Source organism: Entelurus aequoreus, linkage group LG20 (assembly GCF_033978785.1).
Source record: "Entelurus aequoreus isolate RoL-2023_Sb linkage group LG20, RoL_Eaeq_v1.1, whole genome shotgun sequence".
NCBI lineage: Eukaryota > Metazoa > Chordata > Actinopteri > Syngnathiformes > Syngnathidae > Entelurus > Entelurus aequoreus.
The window spans coordinates 27,726,409-27,744,448 of NC_084750.1; positions in this window are offsets into that span (position 1 = coordinate 27,726,409).

The following is an 18,040-nucleotide window of genomic DNA, read 5'->3' on the forward strand; positions in this document are numbered from 1 at the left end:
TACGCTGCAATGGCTCTATCAATGTTGTCCTGGCTAGCAGTCCCTCCGTTAAAATCCTTAAGTGGAGCTGAAGTGGCATCGGAGTCTGTGTCTCTCTTTACTAGCTTCGTCGAAGCATGTTGCTTTTGTAAATGTTGCAGCAGATTTGAATTGCTGTTTTGGGCAGTATTCCCGGGCGCGGTCACTGCTGCTGCTCACTGCTCCCCTCACCTCCCAGGGGGTGATCAAGGGTGATGGGTCGAATGCAGAGAATCATTCCGCCACACCTAGTGTGTGTGTGACAATCATTGGCACTTTAACTTTAAGTAGATGGGATCTTTGATCCAAGACACAACTTACATATAACTAAAATGTTCTTTTCTTTGTGCTCAACAAAAGAAAAGTAGCGAGAATGTCTCCATGTTAGGAAACTCGACTTCTGGCTTCGCCATGATGTCTTGTTAGTTGTTATAAGAGTAGCGTATGTGTGTGTGTGTGTGGCCCTTTAAGATATGACAGCATGTGAGGTGAGTGAGTGGGCGAGAGAAGTGAGGGAGTGGCGTGCAAGACACCAATAAATTCACAAAGTTGCAACAAACCGCCGGCCTCGTCATTCACCCTCGAGTCCGGAGCTGTAAAGACCCACTGCCGGGTAAAGTGAAGGTTGTTAGCCCCGAAGTACATAGGCCCTGGACGAATGTCTCCCCTGCGTTCCTCGACTACGGTCTAGGAGCACCCCCCGCCCCCGCAGCACGCCTTTTCTTTTCCTTGTGACACAGACGGACGACACTGCAGCGCTCCAATAAAACACACTCAGATCTTCTGTTTCTAGCCGATACTACATATAATAAAAATTAAAAATAACGCGTTAGATTACTACAGTAGTTACCGCCGAAAATAATGGCCCAACACTGGTGATCGTGTTGTTATTTGTCTGAGCATTTGTCTATACATGTGGCGCTAAATTTGACCAGTAGAGGCCGACAACGCTACACCTTAGGTTTAATTGCGGTAATTTACATACAGTGTGTGTAATGTTTGGTGTGTAAATGTTGTGTAACTTCTATATGTGTAGACATTTGTAATTTATTGTGTGAATATATTAACAACAAACCTTCTATTATATTTATGTAAAAATACACAATGAACATTATATATGTAAAATACACAATAGACATTATACTTTTGTTATGTTTATATTTTCAATCGTACAAAGAACGTGCAAAGAAATAAAACTGAGTAAGGAAAATAATTCAAAAGAAGGAACATCAATCCTCAACAAAACTTATGGAGCTTCTGTTTCGTCATCCTTTTAACTAGCCACACACGCTGGAATCGAGTACAATAATGGATTTATTGACAGTGTAGTGTGAAAGCTGATGTGTTCACTTTGCAATCAAGTAAACACAGTGTTTATGGAATTAACAAAAGCATTTGACACAATTAATCACAATATCTATCGAGGAAAAAGCACGTCTACAGCTCTAAATATATCTTGCGGCATACCCCGTGGATCAATACTGAGACCAATCCCTATATAAACGACATTTGTAAAATTACAAAGGACTGAAAGTTAGTATTTTTTGCAGCGATATGGCCACATTTTGTTCAGGAGAGAATATGCAGCAGCTAAAACAAATAACAGAATAAATTAATAGTTTGCACGGGTTGCCTGACAAACTAGATTATCCCAAGTATTGTAAGTAAAATTAAAATAATGTAATTTGTAAACAATAGGACCAAATTTTTAAATAAATTACAATTTTTGGGTGTAATAATAGATGATAAAATGAACTGGAAATCTAATAATAAAATTAACATACATACACATATATATACACTACCGTTCAAAAGTTTGGGGTCACATTGAAATGTCCTTATTTTTGAAGGAAAAGCACTGTACTTTTCAATGAAGATAACTTTAAACTAGTCTTAACTTTAAAGAAATACACTCTATACATTGCTAATGTGGTAAATGACTATCCTAGCTGCAAATGTCTGGTTTTTGGTGCAATATCTACATAGGTGTATAGAGGCCCATTTCCAGCAACTATTACTCCAGTGTTCTAATGGTACAATGTGTTTGCTCATTGGCTCAGAAGGCTAATTGATGATTAGAAAACCCTTGTGCAATCATGTTCACACATCTGAAAACAGTTTAGCTCGTTACAGAAGCTACAAAACTGACCTTCCTTTGAGCAGATTGAGTTTCTGGAGCATCACATTTGTGGGGTCAATTAAACGCTCAAAATGGCCAGAAAAAGAGAACTTTCATCTGAAACTCGACAGTCTATTCTTGTTCTTAGAAATGAAGGCTATTCCACAAAATTGTTTGGGTGACCCCAAACTTTTGAACGGTAGTGTATATATATATATATACACATACATACATACATACATACATACATACATACATACATACATACATACATACATACATATATATGTATGTAATAAAAATATACAACAAGAGGTGGAAATAAAAACTTCATTACGTAATGAGTAAAGCAAAATCACTCCATATTCTCTACTAGTGTTACCATATGTGAGTTATTGTGTAGAAATATGGGGAAATAACTACAAAAGTATGCTTAATTTACTAACGAAGTGATTCTCAAACAGTGGTAAGTGCACCACTAGTGGTAATCCGTCTCCATCTAGTGATTCATTATGTGAGTACTGTGTGTAACGTTATAGTGTCCAAAATATTAAATATACTTGTTAAATAAAACTTCTGCCTTGTTTTTAATGAAAACGTAGACCTACTACGCTACTGTATTTTAATGTTGTATGCTTAATTTACTAACGAAGTGATTCTCAAACAGTGGTAAGTGCACCACTAGTGGTAATCCGTCTCCATCTAGTGATTCATTATGTGAGTACTGTGTGTAACGTTATAGTGTCCAAAATATTAAATATACTTGTTAAATAAAACTTCTGCCTTGTTTTTAATGAAAACGTAGACCTACTACGCTACTGTATTTTAATGTTGGTCATTATGGTGATACTTGCAGAGCCAAGTGTTTTCAGAAGTTGTACTTGGAGAAAAACGTTTTACAACCAAAAAAAAAAGGTAAATTAGAATAATACATAATGTTGGCTATAGAGAACATTCAAACCCTTTATTTATTGAATCAAACATGTTGAAATTCAATGATTTAATGCATTTGTGCTAAAATTATGCACAAAGCAATTTATAACCTGCTCCCCAAGAATGTACAACAATTCTTCTCAACAAAAGAGCTTAACTTGAAACATTTGTATGTACACACAACACTTAAAAACATTTAGTGTATTAGTGTGTGGAATTGAATTATAGATAGGATTAAGCAAATAAGCCAAAGTACCAATATGATCAAGTTTAAGAAACTGTTCAAACTCAAAAGTGTTTACCAAGTACAACGAAGAAGAATCCTGAACCTTGTTGAAAATAAAACAATCTTCTTCATCTCATTATCTATTCTTGACAATCTTATTGATTATTTATGTATTTGGTAAATATGTATGTGTTACAAATTGAGCACAGGAAGTTAAACAAATGTGTAAGAAACTGCTATTAAATGGAAAAGGGGTAGGATTACATAAACTCCGCTTCTTCCTACTCCTTTTTCGGACATACTGTAATTAAAAAACTGGAAATATGTGATGTACTATATTGTAACTGTATGCATGTTCAAAATAAAATAAACCCATAATCATATACCAGCCAGGGCAATATCAGTGTTTCCCACACATTAATTTATTTGTGGCGGCCCGCCACGAAAGAATTACGTCCGCCACAAATAAAAAAATAAAAGAAATAAAAAAAATTGATTTATTTATTTATTTTATTTTTTGTCCTGTCCAGCTTCTCAGGCAAGTCATATAGTTGATGTAGATGCCCATATAGGCTGTTCAGATTTACTTTACAAAAGAGAAGTGTAGGATACTTCTCTTGTTGCCTTATTTGTATTTGACCACTACTGTTTTCTGTGTATTTGTTACTGACTGTGGCAGGACACCTCTGCCTCTGTTTCACTTTATGTTGCTGGTAAATAATATGGTTGTAGTAGTAGGCTAAAGTTAAATTATTTAGTATGCACTAATTAAAGGGGCAGAGCTTTAAGAGACATTTTAGCTTTTATATTTTATAAGATATATTTTTTGTAAGAACCACGATTAATAAATATATTTCAGTGAATAACTTATTGTTCAAATCTGTATATAAATATGTACATAAAGTGTTGTAATTATATTGTAAAATGGATGGATGGATGGATGGATGGATGGATGGATGGATGGATGGATGTTTAAAACAAAACTGTTATTATTAATTAGTAAGTATAAATTTTTTTAGCCTTTTTAGAGAAAATCATATCATTGTAGTAAATTATGCAAATTACTCGATGATGTCATGGTGACCACGCCCATAGCCACGCCCCCACCACCACAGGTATCTTGGCAGTTTATGGGAAACACTGAATATAGACCATGTAGACCAGTATGCCAGAAAGATTAACAGAGCACTTGGGGCATCCGAGCACAGTGGCCTTTAAGGAACAAAAAGTATGTAATTATCTAGTATAATGCTAATTTTTTTTAATGTGTTTGGACGCAATATCATGGAAAACACTGTAGTAAAGACACCTAAATACTGTTTTATCATACTCCAATCTCGTCATTCCAAGAAAGCCATTAAACTATTTATCTCTGCTCACTCCAAATTTCGACAATGTAGCCTACATGGGTGGAAAATAAACAAGTCATTAGACCCAAAGGCGCTCCCCATCCCTTTGTCTCCATTTACCACGTGCCATTACGCAACATACAGTAGGACACGTGATTGTTTGCCCATCTGGTGATAGTGTAGGGAGTAAGTCGGATGATGGATGATCACTTTTTTTTTCTCATCAGGACCATTCCACAAAGGCTTTTTACAACCAGATGTATAGGTCAAATAGAGGTTTAGGGCGCCATACGTTAGTCTAACAATTGTTTCTTTTTAAAAAACAGATATTTTCCTCAAAATAGCAAAGGCAGATTGATTCCCGCCATAACCATAAAGTGCAAAACTCTCGCTACTACTGGGAAGGCATTATTAGGGGAGCCTCCTTGTTTGATAAGGCCCCAAGCAGTGATCCTCAAGGGATCAACACCGCATTCCTTCACTTAGAAGGGATGGCATGGTATAGATACAATGTATGTTCCTGATAAGAACCAGAGGCTGTTGTTGTGACAGACACATTCCAGGTCTGGTCTCATCATTAATCAATGATGTAAAGCAGTCGTCTGTTGCATGTCTGTTGGGTGTCTTCCGTTTTCAGTTCTTAAAGGCCTACTGAAATGATTTTTTAAAATTTAAACGGGAATAGCAGATCCATTCTATGTGTCATACTTGATCATTTCGCGATATTGCCATATTTTTGCTGAAAGGATTTAGTAGAGAAAATCGACAATAAAGTTCGCAACTTTTGCTTGCTGATAAAAAAAAGCCTTGCCTGTACCGGAAGTAGCGTGACGTCACAGGAGCTAGTATTCCTCACAATTCCCCATTGTTTACAATGGAGCGAGAGAGATTTGGACCGAGAAAGTGACGATTACCCCATTAATTTGAGCGAGGATGAAAGATTCGTAGATGAGGAACGTTACAGTGAAGGACTTGAGAGGCAGTGATGGACGTATCTTTTTTCGCTCTGACTGTAACTTAGGTACAAGCTGGCTCATTTGATTCCACACTCTCCTTTTTCTATTGTGGATCACGGATTTGTATTTTAAACCACCTCGGATACTATATCCTCTTGAAAATGAGAGTCGAGCACGCGAAATGGACATTTAAAGTGACTTTTATCTCCAAGACAATACATCGGTGACACACTTAGCTACTGAGCTAACGTGATAGCATCGTTCTCAAATGAAGATAGAAACAAAATAAATAAACCCCTGACTGGAAGGATAGACAGGAGACCAACAATGCTATTAAACCATGTACATGTAACTACACAGTTAAAAATTCTCAGCCTGGTAAGGCTTAACTATGCTGTTGCTAACGACGCTAAGGCTAATTTAGCAACTTAGCAACCGGACCTCACAGAACTACGTACTCTCTCCTTTTTCTATTGTGGATCACGGATTTGTATTTTAAACCACCTCGGATACTATATCCTCTTGAAAATGAGAGTCGAGCACACGAAATGGACATTTAAAGTGACTTTTATCTCCAAGACAATACATCGGTGACACACTTAGCTACTGAGCTATCGTGCTAGCATCGTTCTCAAATGAAGATAGAAACAAAATAAATAAACCCCTGACTGGAAGGATAGACAGAAGACCAACAATGCTATTAAACCATGTACATGTAACTACACGGTTAAAAATTCTCAGCCTGGTAAGGCTTAAAAATGCTGTTGCTAACGACGCTAAGGCTAATTTAGCAACTTAGCAACCGGACCTCACAGAACTATGATAAAACATTAGCGCTCCACCTACGCCAGCCAGCCCTCATCTTCCCATCAACAGCCGTGCTCACCTGCGTTCCAGCGATCAACGGCGCGACGAAGGACTTCATCCGTGGGTTTGGCGGCAAGCATCGGCTAGGCGTAGTAAGTAGTCCTTGTTGTGTTGCTGTAAGTATTGTACTTAGCCGCTAATACACCGATCGATCCCACCTACAACGTTCTTCTTTGCAGCCTCCATTGTTCATTAAACAAATTGCAAAAGATTCACCAACACAGATGTCCAGAATACTGTGGAATTTTGTCGAAGAAAACAAGAGGCTTTTCTATCGGGTCCATGGGGTCCAACCACTTCAGTCGCTTTTGTGACGTCACGCGCATAAATCATATCCAAAGGAGAATTGCACTTTATAAGTTAACCCCGCCGTATTGGCATGTGTTGCAATGTTAAGATTTCATCATTGATATATAAACTATCAGACTGCGTGGTCGCTAGTAGTGGCTTTCAGTAGGCCTTTAAGCTGCAGGTCTCCTAAATGGCACGTATAGCGGAAAGTTACTAGAAACAGATTGGTGTACCACGTGGGAAACAGCACCGCCTCTGCAGTTGAAAGGGTCTTGACTGTTTGAGCAGCTGGCAGGACAGCAAGCAGCGGTGTCAACAAGCTCGCTATGCACTGATCAGTTGTGTTGTCAGCCTTTACACTGACCACACTAGTTCAGACTAGTTCATTCCATAAATGCAAGTTCTTTTACAACAAACCCACCCAAGCATTCACTTGAAGGGATCATATTATGGGTTTTGTTCTATATTTAAAACACTTCTTTGTGGTATACATAAGGGGTTCTTAACCTTTTTTACCTCAGGGCCTAACTTTTCCACTACATATACTGCATAAGAAAAGACTCATAAATAACTGACGAAAAAAAATGTACATCAGAATCAGAAACACAGTATTTTTCGGACTATAAGTCGCAGTTTTTTTTCATAGTGCGACTTATACTCAGGAGCGATTTATGTGTGAAATTATTAACACATTACCATAAAATATCAAATAATATTATTTAGCTCATTCACGTAATAGACTAGACGTATAAGATTTCATCGGATTTAGCGTTTAGGAGTGACAGATTGTTTGGTAAACGTTAGGGCTGTGAATGTTTGGGTGTCCCACGATTCGATTCAAAATCGATTCTGGGGGTCACAATTCGATTCAAAATCGATTTTTTTCAATTCAACACGATTCTTGATTAAAAAACGATTTATTTATTTATTTATTTATTTATTTTTTTGGGGGGGAGTTTTATGAAAACAATACACAACAATACCATAATAATGCAATACAATTTCAAAACCAAACCCGACCCAGCAACATTCAGAATAGCAATAAACAGAGCAATTGAGAGCAATTGAGGAGACACAAACATGACAAGGAACAATCTAAAAGTAGTGAGACAAAAATTAATATTATCAACAACAGTATCAATATTAGTAACAATTTCAACATAGCAGTGATTAAAATCCCTCATTGATATTATCATTAGAAACATTAATAAAAAAAAAATATTTAAAAAAAAAAGAACAATAATGTCAGAGTGGCTTACACTTCCATCACATCTCATAAACTTGACAACACACTGTGTCCAATATTTTCCACAATGATATAATAAGTCATATTTTAGGTTAATTTAATAGTGTCTGAAGATTGTCGACCTTCTATGAAGCCAGTTTGGTCAGTATGAATTAGTTTTCCTATTACATTTGATAATTGTGTGGCTAAGATTTTTGCCAAGATTCAAAAGGATTCTCTATTCATTCAATACATAGATTTCAGCAGGATCTACCCCAGTCTGCTGACATGCAAGCAGAGTAGTAGATTTTTGTAAAAAGCTTTTATAATTGTAAAGGACAATGTTTTATCAACTGATTGCAAAAATGTAAGTTTGTTTTAACTATTAAATGAACCAAAAATATGACTTATTTTTTCTTTGTGAAAATATTGGACACAGTGTGTTGTCAAGCTTATGAGAAGCGATGCAAGTGTAAGCCACTGTGACACTATTCTTTTTTTTCTTTTTTTTTATAAATGTCTAAATGATAATGTCAATGAGGGATTTTTAACCACTGCTATGTTGAAATTGTAACTAATATTGATAATGTTGTTGATAATATTCATTTTTGTTTCACTACTTTTGGTTTGTTCTGTGTCGTGTTTGTGTCTCCTCTCAACTGCTCTGTTTATTGCAGTTCTGAGTGTTGCTGGGTCGGGTTTGGTTTTAGAATTGGACTGCATTGTTATGGTATTGCTGTGTATTGTTTTGTTGGATTGATTAATTGAAAAAAAAAAAAAAAAAAAAAATTATAAATTTAAAAATAAAAAAAAATCGATTTTTTAAAAATCGCACAACGTGAGAATCGCGATTCGAATTCGAATCGATTTTTTCCCACACCCCTAGTAAACGTATAACATGTTCTATATGTTATAGTTATTTGAATGACTCTTACCATAATATGTTACGTTAACATACCAGGCACGTTCTCAGTTGGTTATTTATGCCTCATATAACGTACACTTATTCAGCCTGTTGTTCACTATTCTTTATTTATTTTAAATTACCTTTCAAATGTCTATTCTTGGTGTTGGCTTTTATCAAAAAAATGTCCCCCAAAAATGCGATTTATACTCCAGTGCGACTTATGTTTTTTTCCTTCTTTATTATGCATTTTCGGCCGGTGCGACTTATACTCCGGTGCGATTTATACTCCGAAAAATACGGTACTTTATTAATCCCTGAGGGGAAATTTTAATTTTCAGCACAATCATAAATACAACATACAATTATGTTGTGCTAAAATAAATAAATTAATAAGGACTATGTTTCCTAAATAACCTGTCATAAATTAAAGTGCAAATAAAAAAACAGATTCACAACTTTAGTCATAATTTTTGTGCTTAAGAAACTTTTCTATCACTTTCTGACTTCTTCTGTTTGATATTGTTATTACTGTCACAAGTGCTGGAAAAGTGTATGACAACTGAGTACCACTGCGGCAGATATTGACCACACATGAACAGATATTTTTTGGCGGCCTTCTATCGTGGCTCAACAATGGTTATAGTTAAAAAACACTGGTCTACATTACATGTAATTGTGGTTCTTTGGTCTAAATTTTGCATAGATTATGTTTTACAGACCATCTTCAACCCGCTTTTTGGCCATCTATTCAGAATGCGCCGCTTCTTGGGCTGTCTTATTTACGTGCCTCCACTTCGACTGAATCTTCTCTCTGTGGGGTAGTTTTTAACGCTTCCATATTGAGTCTACTGACGGCTATAAGTTATACGGTAATTTGTATCAAAAATGGCAACAGCGAACGATGCATGTGCATGAACGAACCAGTCTGCTCCACAACAAGAGGATAGAGAAAATAGGGAACTCATTGACTACAACGTCAGACTATAATGGCGGACTTGCAAAGCTCTTTGGGAAAATCTCTACGATACAATACCATAAATGGAGATATCCGCTGACATCACACTTGGGAAAAACGTCCCAATGGGCAAATTCCAAACAACTCGTTTGGCGGAAGTATGAAGGAAGGAAATATTTTTTTATAAATATCTCGTTCGCCATGCCTCAATGGTAGATTTCAAAATATCAGAACTTATGCAGATCTCAAATAAACAAAAACAGCTACCAATCGATAAAAAAGATGGTTTTGCATAATAGGTCCCCTTTCGTTTAAACTGTGTTCAGTGCGAGACTAAGGGCTCAAAACCCTGACTGATAAGAGTAGAATGTATTTTGTCAAACATTCCTTGAGGTCTTATCATTTAAACCCACACTACAGAAAATGCATTCAAAAAGACGTAAAATATGAATATTTTAGCGTAACTCACAGGAGCATTATTTTACCAGCATCCAAAGATTAACTATGGAATCATTTTGCTTTTCCTTTGACTTCTCTGTGCAATTACAGTAGAAGAACCTGGTGGGAGACAAAGAAGTTACTAAACAACCGATTTTCCGGACATACTAATACTCCAGCATTAACAACAAGTATTCTACAGTCTGTGAAGAATGTCACGGTATATTTGACGCTCTACAGCAGGGGTCACCAACCTTTTTGAAACCGAGAGCTACTTCTTGGGTACTGATTAATGCAAAGGGCTACCAGTTTGATACACACTTAAATAAACTGCCAGAAATAGCCAATTTGCTCAATTTACCTTTAACTCTATGTTATTATTAATAATTAATTATATTTATCTTTGTGGAAACACTGATCATCTTAATGATTTCTCACAATAAATATATATAGAAACAGATAAATATCAATATGCAACACTTTATTTTTATGTTTTCTCTAAGTGCACATTTTTCAAATTGAACATTTTCAAATGATCACTTCTAAGACAGTCTTGTGAAATCACAATATCCCATTTTAACTAGCTAGCCACTAACATTTTTTAACAAATCATGAATTACTTTGCACCATGTTTGTACAAATAATAACTCATGTAAAATACAAAAGTCAACTCTCCAATTTTTAAATAAATCATGTCACACTTTGAACTGGACACCAAATCTGTTATCGGTTTCTTTGTCAGTTAGTGAAGACCAAGTCTTTAAAATATTTTCTTGGATTTTCAAATTCTGTTTTAGTTTTGTCTCCCTTGGAATTAAAAATGTCGAGCAAAGCTGTCTAGTAAATAAATAAAATTTAAAAAATAGAGGCAGCTCACTGGTAAGTGCTGTTATTTGAGCTATTTTTAGAACAGGCCAGCGGGCTACTCATTTGGTCCTTACGGGCGACCTGGTGCCCGCGGGCACCGCGTTGGTGACCCCTGCTCTACAGTGTCAGTTGCGTAGTGGTCAAAAAAGAAGAAAAGAGAGTGTTTACTTAGTTATTAATAGAGTGAGCTGCGATGAAAGCAGCATATAATTGTTGCGGTCAAGGATGAATGACTGTTCAGCGGAGCATAAATCCTGCTGTTCAAGCATGTCTTGAAACAAAACAATACATATGGCCGCTGCCAAATATCAGAGCAAAAACTATGCGGCCTACATTGATGTCGTAATGAGTTTATGCTATCTCTCAACATTTGGAAGCCATTTCCAAAAGCTCCAAGAAAATCGCTCCAAAACAAACATGAATGTATTGCTGGCATTGATTAACTACTCTTGCTCATTCACAAAGTCTCTAAGCCCAAAAGGCTAATAGTAAGGCCAATTTGAACTCCTATTTTCACATTGGGGGAGCTGCAGATCAGAACCTGAGGGTCCAATCAGAGCTGTCAGCCTGGATAGTTTACAGTGGGAAAGGAAGCACAGGCATGTATAGTATGTAGTAATGTAGTAATGATGCCCCAAGAACAACACTGGAGCCCTAATGTGCAGTCACTTCAACAGGACAAGAAAAACACAACTCTATTCGACAAACTATGTTTTTTATTTTAGACTCCACCTCAGCTTTCGCATCTTGGCTGTTGTGCCAGCAGTCTTACAAATAGAAGTTCAACTATTTACTCACATGCCTTGCAGTGATTGATTGCCTCATTGCATGGTGGCTTGTTTCAAAGATGTGAGCAAACATTGCTGGCATTAGCAAGTTTGTTAGATCATGTGCTGCTCACTTGAAGTGTTAGGCTATAATGTGCAAATCAGAACAAGCACAACATTTGACCCGAAACATTGAGACCGTGTTCAAACTGGAGGTCAAAATGAGATTTCTTTTGCCCATATGCGACCTGTATCGGAATTTTTCATATTCGACCCAGGCCTCTTTCGTATGTGGATACAAATGAGATATACATTATGTGTGATGCGTCCTCAATGTGAACGCTCCCACGCTCAGGTCGCATCCATCTCACCAGAACATAATCAAAAAGCAATAATTGTTCGCCAAAATAGACAATTACAAAATAAATAGTTGACAACGGAGCAGTAAACAGGTAAAAATAATATGTTTTAGGAACTAAAGTGAAGGTTTCACTACTCCTGTCTCCGACTACTTGCCCACAGACATGCTCTTTAAGCAGACAACCAGACATCCAAGTAAAATATCCTGTAAAAATGCCAGAGCGAAAATACTTGTTCTCTTCCTTCTTAATTTTCTACACTCTAGGGCTGGGCGATATATCGATATACTCGATATATCGCGGGTTTGTCTCTGTGCGATATAGAAAATGACTATATCGTGATATTCGAGTATACGTTCTCATGCAGTTGCTTTTAGCTGCGGGCATTACACTACAGGTGTTTCTCACTATTTGTTGTCTCTCCTTCTCACAGAGACGTAAAGCAAGCGCACTTCCTTACATACAAACCCCGTTTCCATATGAGTTGGGAAATGGTGTTAGATGTAAATATAAACGGAATACAATGATTTGCAAATCCTTTTCAACCCATATTCAATTGAATGCACTACAAAGACAACATATTTGATGTTCAAACTCATAAACTTTTTTTTTTTTTGCAAATAATAATTAACTTAGAATTTCATGGCTGCAACACGTGCCAAAGTAGTTGGGAAAGGGCATGTTCACCACTGTGTTACATTGCCTTTCCTTTTAACAACACTCAGTAAACGTTTGGGAACTGAGGAGACACATTTTTGAAGCTTCTCAGGTGGAATTCTTTCCCATTCTTGCTTGATGTACAGCTTAAGTTGTTCAACAGTCCGGGGGTCTCCCTTGTGCTATTTTAGGCTTCATAATGCACCACACATTTTCAATGGGAGACAGGTCTGGACTACAGGCAGGCCAGTCTAGTACCCGCACTCTTTTACTATGAAGCCACGTTGATGTAACACGTGGTTTGGCATTGTTTTGCTGAAATAAGCAGGGGCGTCCATGGTAATGTTACTTGGATGGCAACATATGTTGCTCCAAAAGCTGTATGTACCTTTCAGCATTAATGGTGCCTTCCCAGATGTGTAAGTTACCCATGTCTTGGGCACTAATACACTCCCATACCATCACACATGCTGGCTTTTCAACTTTGCGCCTTTAACAATCCGGATTGGTTCTTTTCCTCTTTGGTCCGGAGGACACGACGTCCACAGTTTCCAAAAACAATTTGAAATGTGGACTCGTCAGACCACAGAACACTTTTCCACTTTGCATCAGTCCATCTTAGATGAGCTCAGGCCCAGCGAAGCCGACAGCGTTTCTGGGTGTTGATGATAAACGGTTTTCACCTTGCATAGGAGAGTTTTAACTTGCACTTACAGATGTAGCGACCAACTGTAGTTACTGACAGTGGGTTTCTGAAGTGTTCCTGAGCCCATGTGGTGATATCCTTTACACACTGATGTCGCTTGTTGATGCAGTACAGCCTGAGGGACCGAAGGTCACGGGCTTAGCTGCTTACGTGCAGTGATTTCTCCAGATTCTCTGAACCCTTTGATGATATTACGGAGCGTAGATGGTGAAATCCCTAAATTCCTTGCAATAGCTGCTTGAGAAAGGTTTTTCTTAAACTGTTCAACAATATGCTCACGCATTTGTTGACAAAGTGGTGACCCTCGCCCCATCCTTTTTTGTGAATGACTGAGCATTTCATGGAATCTACTTTTATACCCAATCATGGCACCCACCTGTTCCCAATTAGCCTGTTCACCTGTGGGATGTTCCAAATAAGTGTTTGATGAGCATTCCTCAACTTTATAAGTATTTATTGCCACCTTTCCCAACTTCTTTGTCACGTGTTGCTGGCATCAAATTCTAAAGTTAATGATTATTTGCAAAATAAAAAAAGTTTATCAGTTTGAACATCAAATATGTTGTCTTTGTAGCATATTCAACTGAATATGGGTTGAAAATGATTTGCAAATCATTGTATTCCGTTTATATTTACATCTAACACAATTTCCCAACTCATATGGAAACGGGGTTTGTACGTCACATACGTATACGCCCTCGCGGAGCAGAGAGGTAGCGGCATGGGTAACGTTAGCTGTGGTGCGAGTGGTAATACGAGAGAAAGAAGGTGCGAATCTGGTCACAAATGAAGGAAGAATTAATTCCCAAGAAAAACAGCAGGGGGTCCATCGTCTGGCGGTGGTTTGGCTTCAAGCGGGAATATGTCGAACAGACAACCGTAATATGTCAAGTGTGGGGCAAAAGCATTGCTACAAAAAGTAGCAATAGTGCTAATAATATGTAGCATCATTTGAAAAGTCACCTGCTAGAGAATGAAGAGTGTTTGAAACTCCGCATGTCAACATCTCCGTTCGGTGCCACACCAACAAAATGCAGAGGCAACCATTTCCACATCAACACCGTATGAAACAAATAGTCAAAAACAGAAGGAGATAACGTCCGCAGGAACCTACCACATAGTGAAGGACATACACTATTTGATTTCCTATTATGCAGCTCATTTTTATTTGACACTTATTGAAATATCTTGTGTGACATCATGCACAAAAGTGCACTTTATATGTTTTAAACTATTGTAGTGGCGTTCTGTACAAAAAGTGCACTTTAATTTAGTGTTGTTTTGATATGTCATCTTAGTGACATCATGCACAAAAGTGCACTAATAGCTTGTTTTAAAATGTCTCTGACAATCTTACACTTTCTGTTTTGAAATGACATGAATGTTTTGCCACTGTTTAATAAATACACTTTTGGTCAATTGACTTACGGTAGTTCTGATTTTCCTCTCTGCATGAAAGTTTAAAATGAGCATATATTAATGCAGTATGAAGAAAAATGTTTTAATGTAGACACATAGAATCATCATACTGCTGTGATTATATGCATCAAGTGTTTATTCAAGGCTAAGGCAAAATATCCAGATATATATCGTGTATCGTGACATGGCCTAAAAATATCAAGATATTAAAAAAAGGCCATTTTGCCCAACCCTACTACACGCAATAATTTGGTTCAGAAAATGTTGACTTTGATTGCACAAAATCCTTGAAATTGCCAAAAATGCGCCAGTGCTGAGATCGAGTAAAATCTGCAGTGCGTGTGAGGTCATGACATCATGTCCGCATGCGGGTCAGATTGCATTTCACATTAGAAATTGCAATTTGTTTTCTTGTAATGTGAACGGCCACTAAAAAGATCTGAATTAGACATCCGACCCTACAGTGTGATCGTAGCCTCCTTAGATCTGTGCTAGCAAGCTGAACATGAAGAGGGAGTTTATATTTTGGAAAGGAAGATGACTATGAATTGACAAGAATCGCAACTTTAGACAACAATTTCAGTTTTGCAATGGTCCAAATCTAAAAATCAATGTGGTGACCTGAAAGCAAAATAGATGCCCTTGCAGATTTTGAGCACCTCAGTGCAAAAAAAAGGAGTGTCAATATGTGCCAAACTGCGACCCTTACCCCTTTCGGACATGTTGAACTGTGAACTGTAAACATTTTTAGTTTTGAGTAAGCACTTTCGAAATAAACTACTCCCCCTACTTCCACTACTACTACATTTCCAGAAAGCCAAGGACCGGGGGCGCCAGATTTTCCCTTCACTATTACTCCTATTTTGTATATTCTAGAGCAGAGTTTTTCAACCACTGTGCCGCGGCACACTAGTGTGCCGTGAGATACAGTTTGGTGTGCCGTGGGAGATGATGTCATTTCACCTAATTGGGTTAAAAATATTTTTTGCAAACCAGTAGTTATAATCCGCAAATAATGTGCCCTTGTTGAGTGCCTGTGCTGTCTAGAGCGCGGCAGAGTAACCGTGTAATACTCTTCCGTATCAGTAGGTGGCAGCAGGTAGCTAATTGCTTTGTGGAGGTCGGGAACACGGTTTGTCGTGATCACAATATGCAGACGACAGCGGGAGGCAGTGTGCAGGTAAAAAGGTATCTAACGCTAAAACCAAAAATAAACAAAAGGCGAGTGCCGCTAAGAAAAGGCATTGAAGCTTAGGAAAGGCTATGCAAAAAGAAACTAAAACTGAACTAGCTGCAAAGTAAACAGAAACAGAATGCTGGACGACAGCAAAGACTTACAGCGTGTGGAGCAGCAGACGGCGTCCACAAAGTACATCCGTACATGACAATCAACAACATAGGAAACACTACACACAGGAAAACACCAAAAAACTCAAAATAAGTCACAGCGTGATGTGACAGGTCGTGACAGTACACCTACTTTGAGACGGCTATAGTGATGCATGGTTGGTTATGGTTTGAATTTATATCCAACAATTGCGAGAACTACTTTTTATTGTCAATATTGGCTGCTGAGTTTAATTTTTTTATGTTTTCCGCTAGTGGTGTGCATCGGGATTTTGTGCCTTGCCTCGAAAAAGGTTGAAAAACACTGTTCTGGAGAACCAACATCCTCTACTTAGAATTTTTTTTGTGCGTTTACGGACATTCTCCAAAAAACCTAGTCAAAGATCGTCTTTATGACAGCACTCCAATGTTTTTAAAATCTACTGCAAAAATGGGAGTTTCTCACAAGTTTTTTTAACTGAACTCGCAGGTCACCAGTCAAAGAGCCTGCGAGAAAAAAAGAGAGGGCCTAAAATGTAACCTTGAGGAACACTATGAGTATATCTAAAGTTGAACAAATTACTACTGACTGTATCTGAAGTAAACATACAACAGCTACACATTAGTTACATAAATCATATTACGAAAAAAAATGAAGGTTAAGTTTGGCCCCAGTGTTCTATATTTGCTAGTACGGTTAAAATGTCAATGCAAGAATCTGCCAAACTGTTTACAATCGTCCAAGTTCCTCAATACAAAATGAGCACCCCAGTGTTTTTAAATTTTGAACTGAACTCGGGGGCAGGTATATGGCCCTATTTCCGGGCCGCCAGTTGAATAGCAATGCCCACCCAACCCTACTTAAAAAAGTAAAATAAAGACGCATCTTTAACAAAGTCTATTACTTGATTTACGTTATCTTTTAATTTAAATACATTTGCTTGGGTTATTAATTTTAGAGGTCGTGTGTCACATTGTTTTTTTAAAAAAAGCTATACAGTTAATTGTTCCTTGTGGACTAATTTTTTTGTTGTTCCATTTGTATTCACTGCATAATTATGTATGAACATTTTAGTTCTATTTTTCTCTGTGGGTCTACATAACCAAAGTGTATTATTTATGATATGGATATATTTCCTTTCTTTTTTTCTTTTTTTTTTTTTTTTTAAAGTCTTGCAGCTTCAAATGCCAATGTATTTTGCAGAAAGAAAAAAAAATTGGAAAATTTCCTAGTAGAAAAGAAAAAAATGTTTACTGAAAAGGTGTACGTGTTGAAGCAAAAGTAAGAAGAAAACACTAAAAGGTGCCATTCAGCACAACAATGCAACTTTTATCAGCTATTTTACTTTACATTTTTACAAAAAAAAAAGGTTTGCATTATTTCATTGCAGCGTTAAACGGTTTAAAAACTGAACTGAAACTGAACACTCGTGCAATGCAAACCTGCCTCTTAAATAAGTCAACAAACTTTGACAGTGACAAATTCAAGCCTAAGAAGTTAAACTGGGTATAAAGTGTGTACTAAACAAGTGTTTGGCTTTGTCCCTTCAGTCATCCACAGAGGAAACCCATCCCTTTAAGGCAAAGTGCAGGAGGGGGGGTCAAAAAGAGGGGGTGTTCATTATGCAGGCCCAAGACTTCTGCTCTGTCATTGG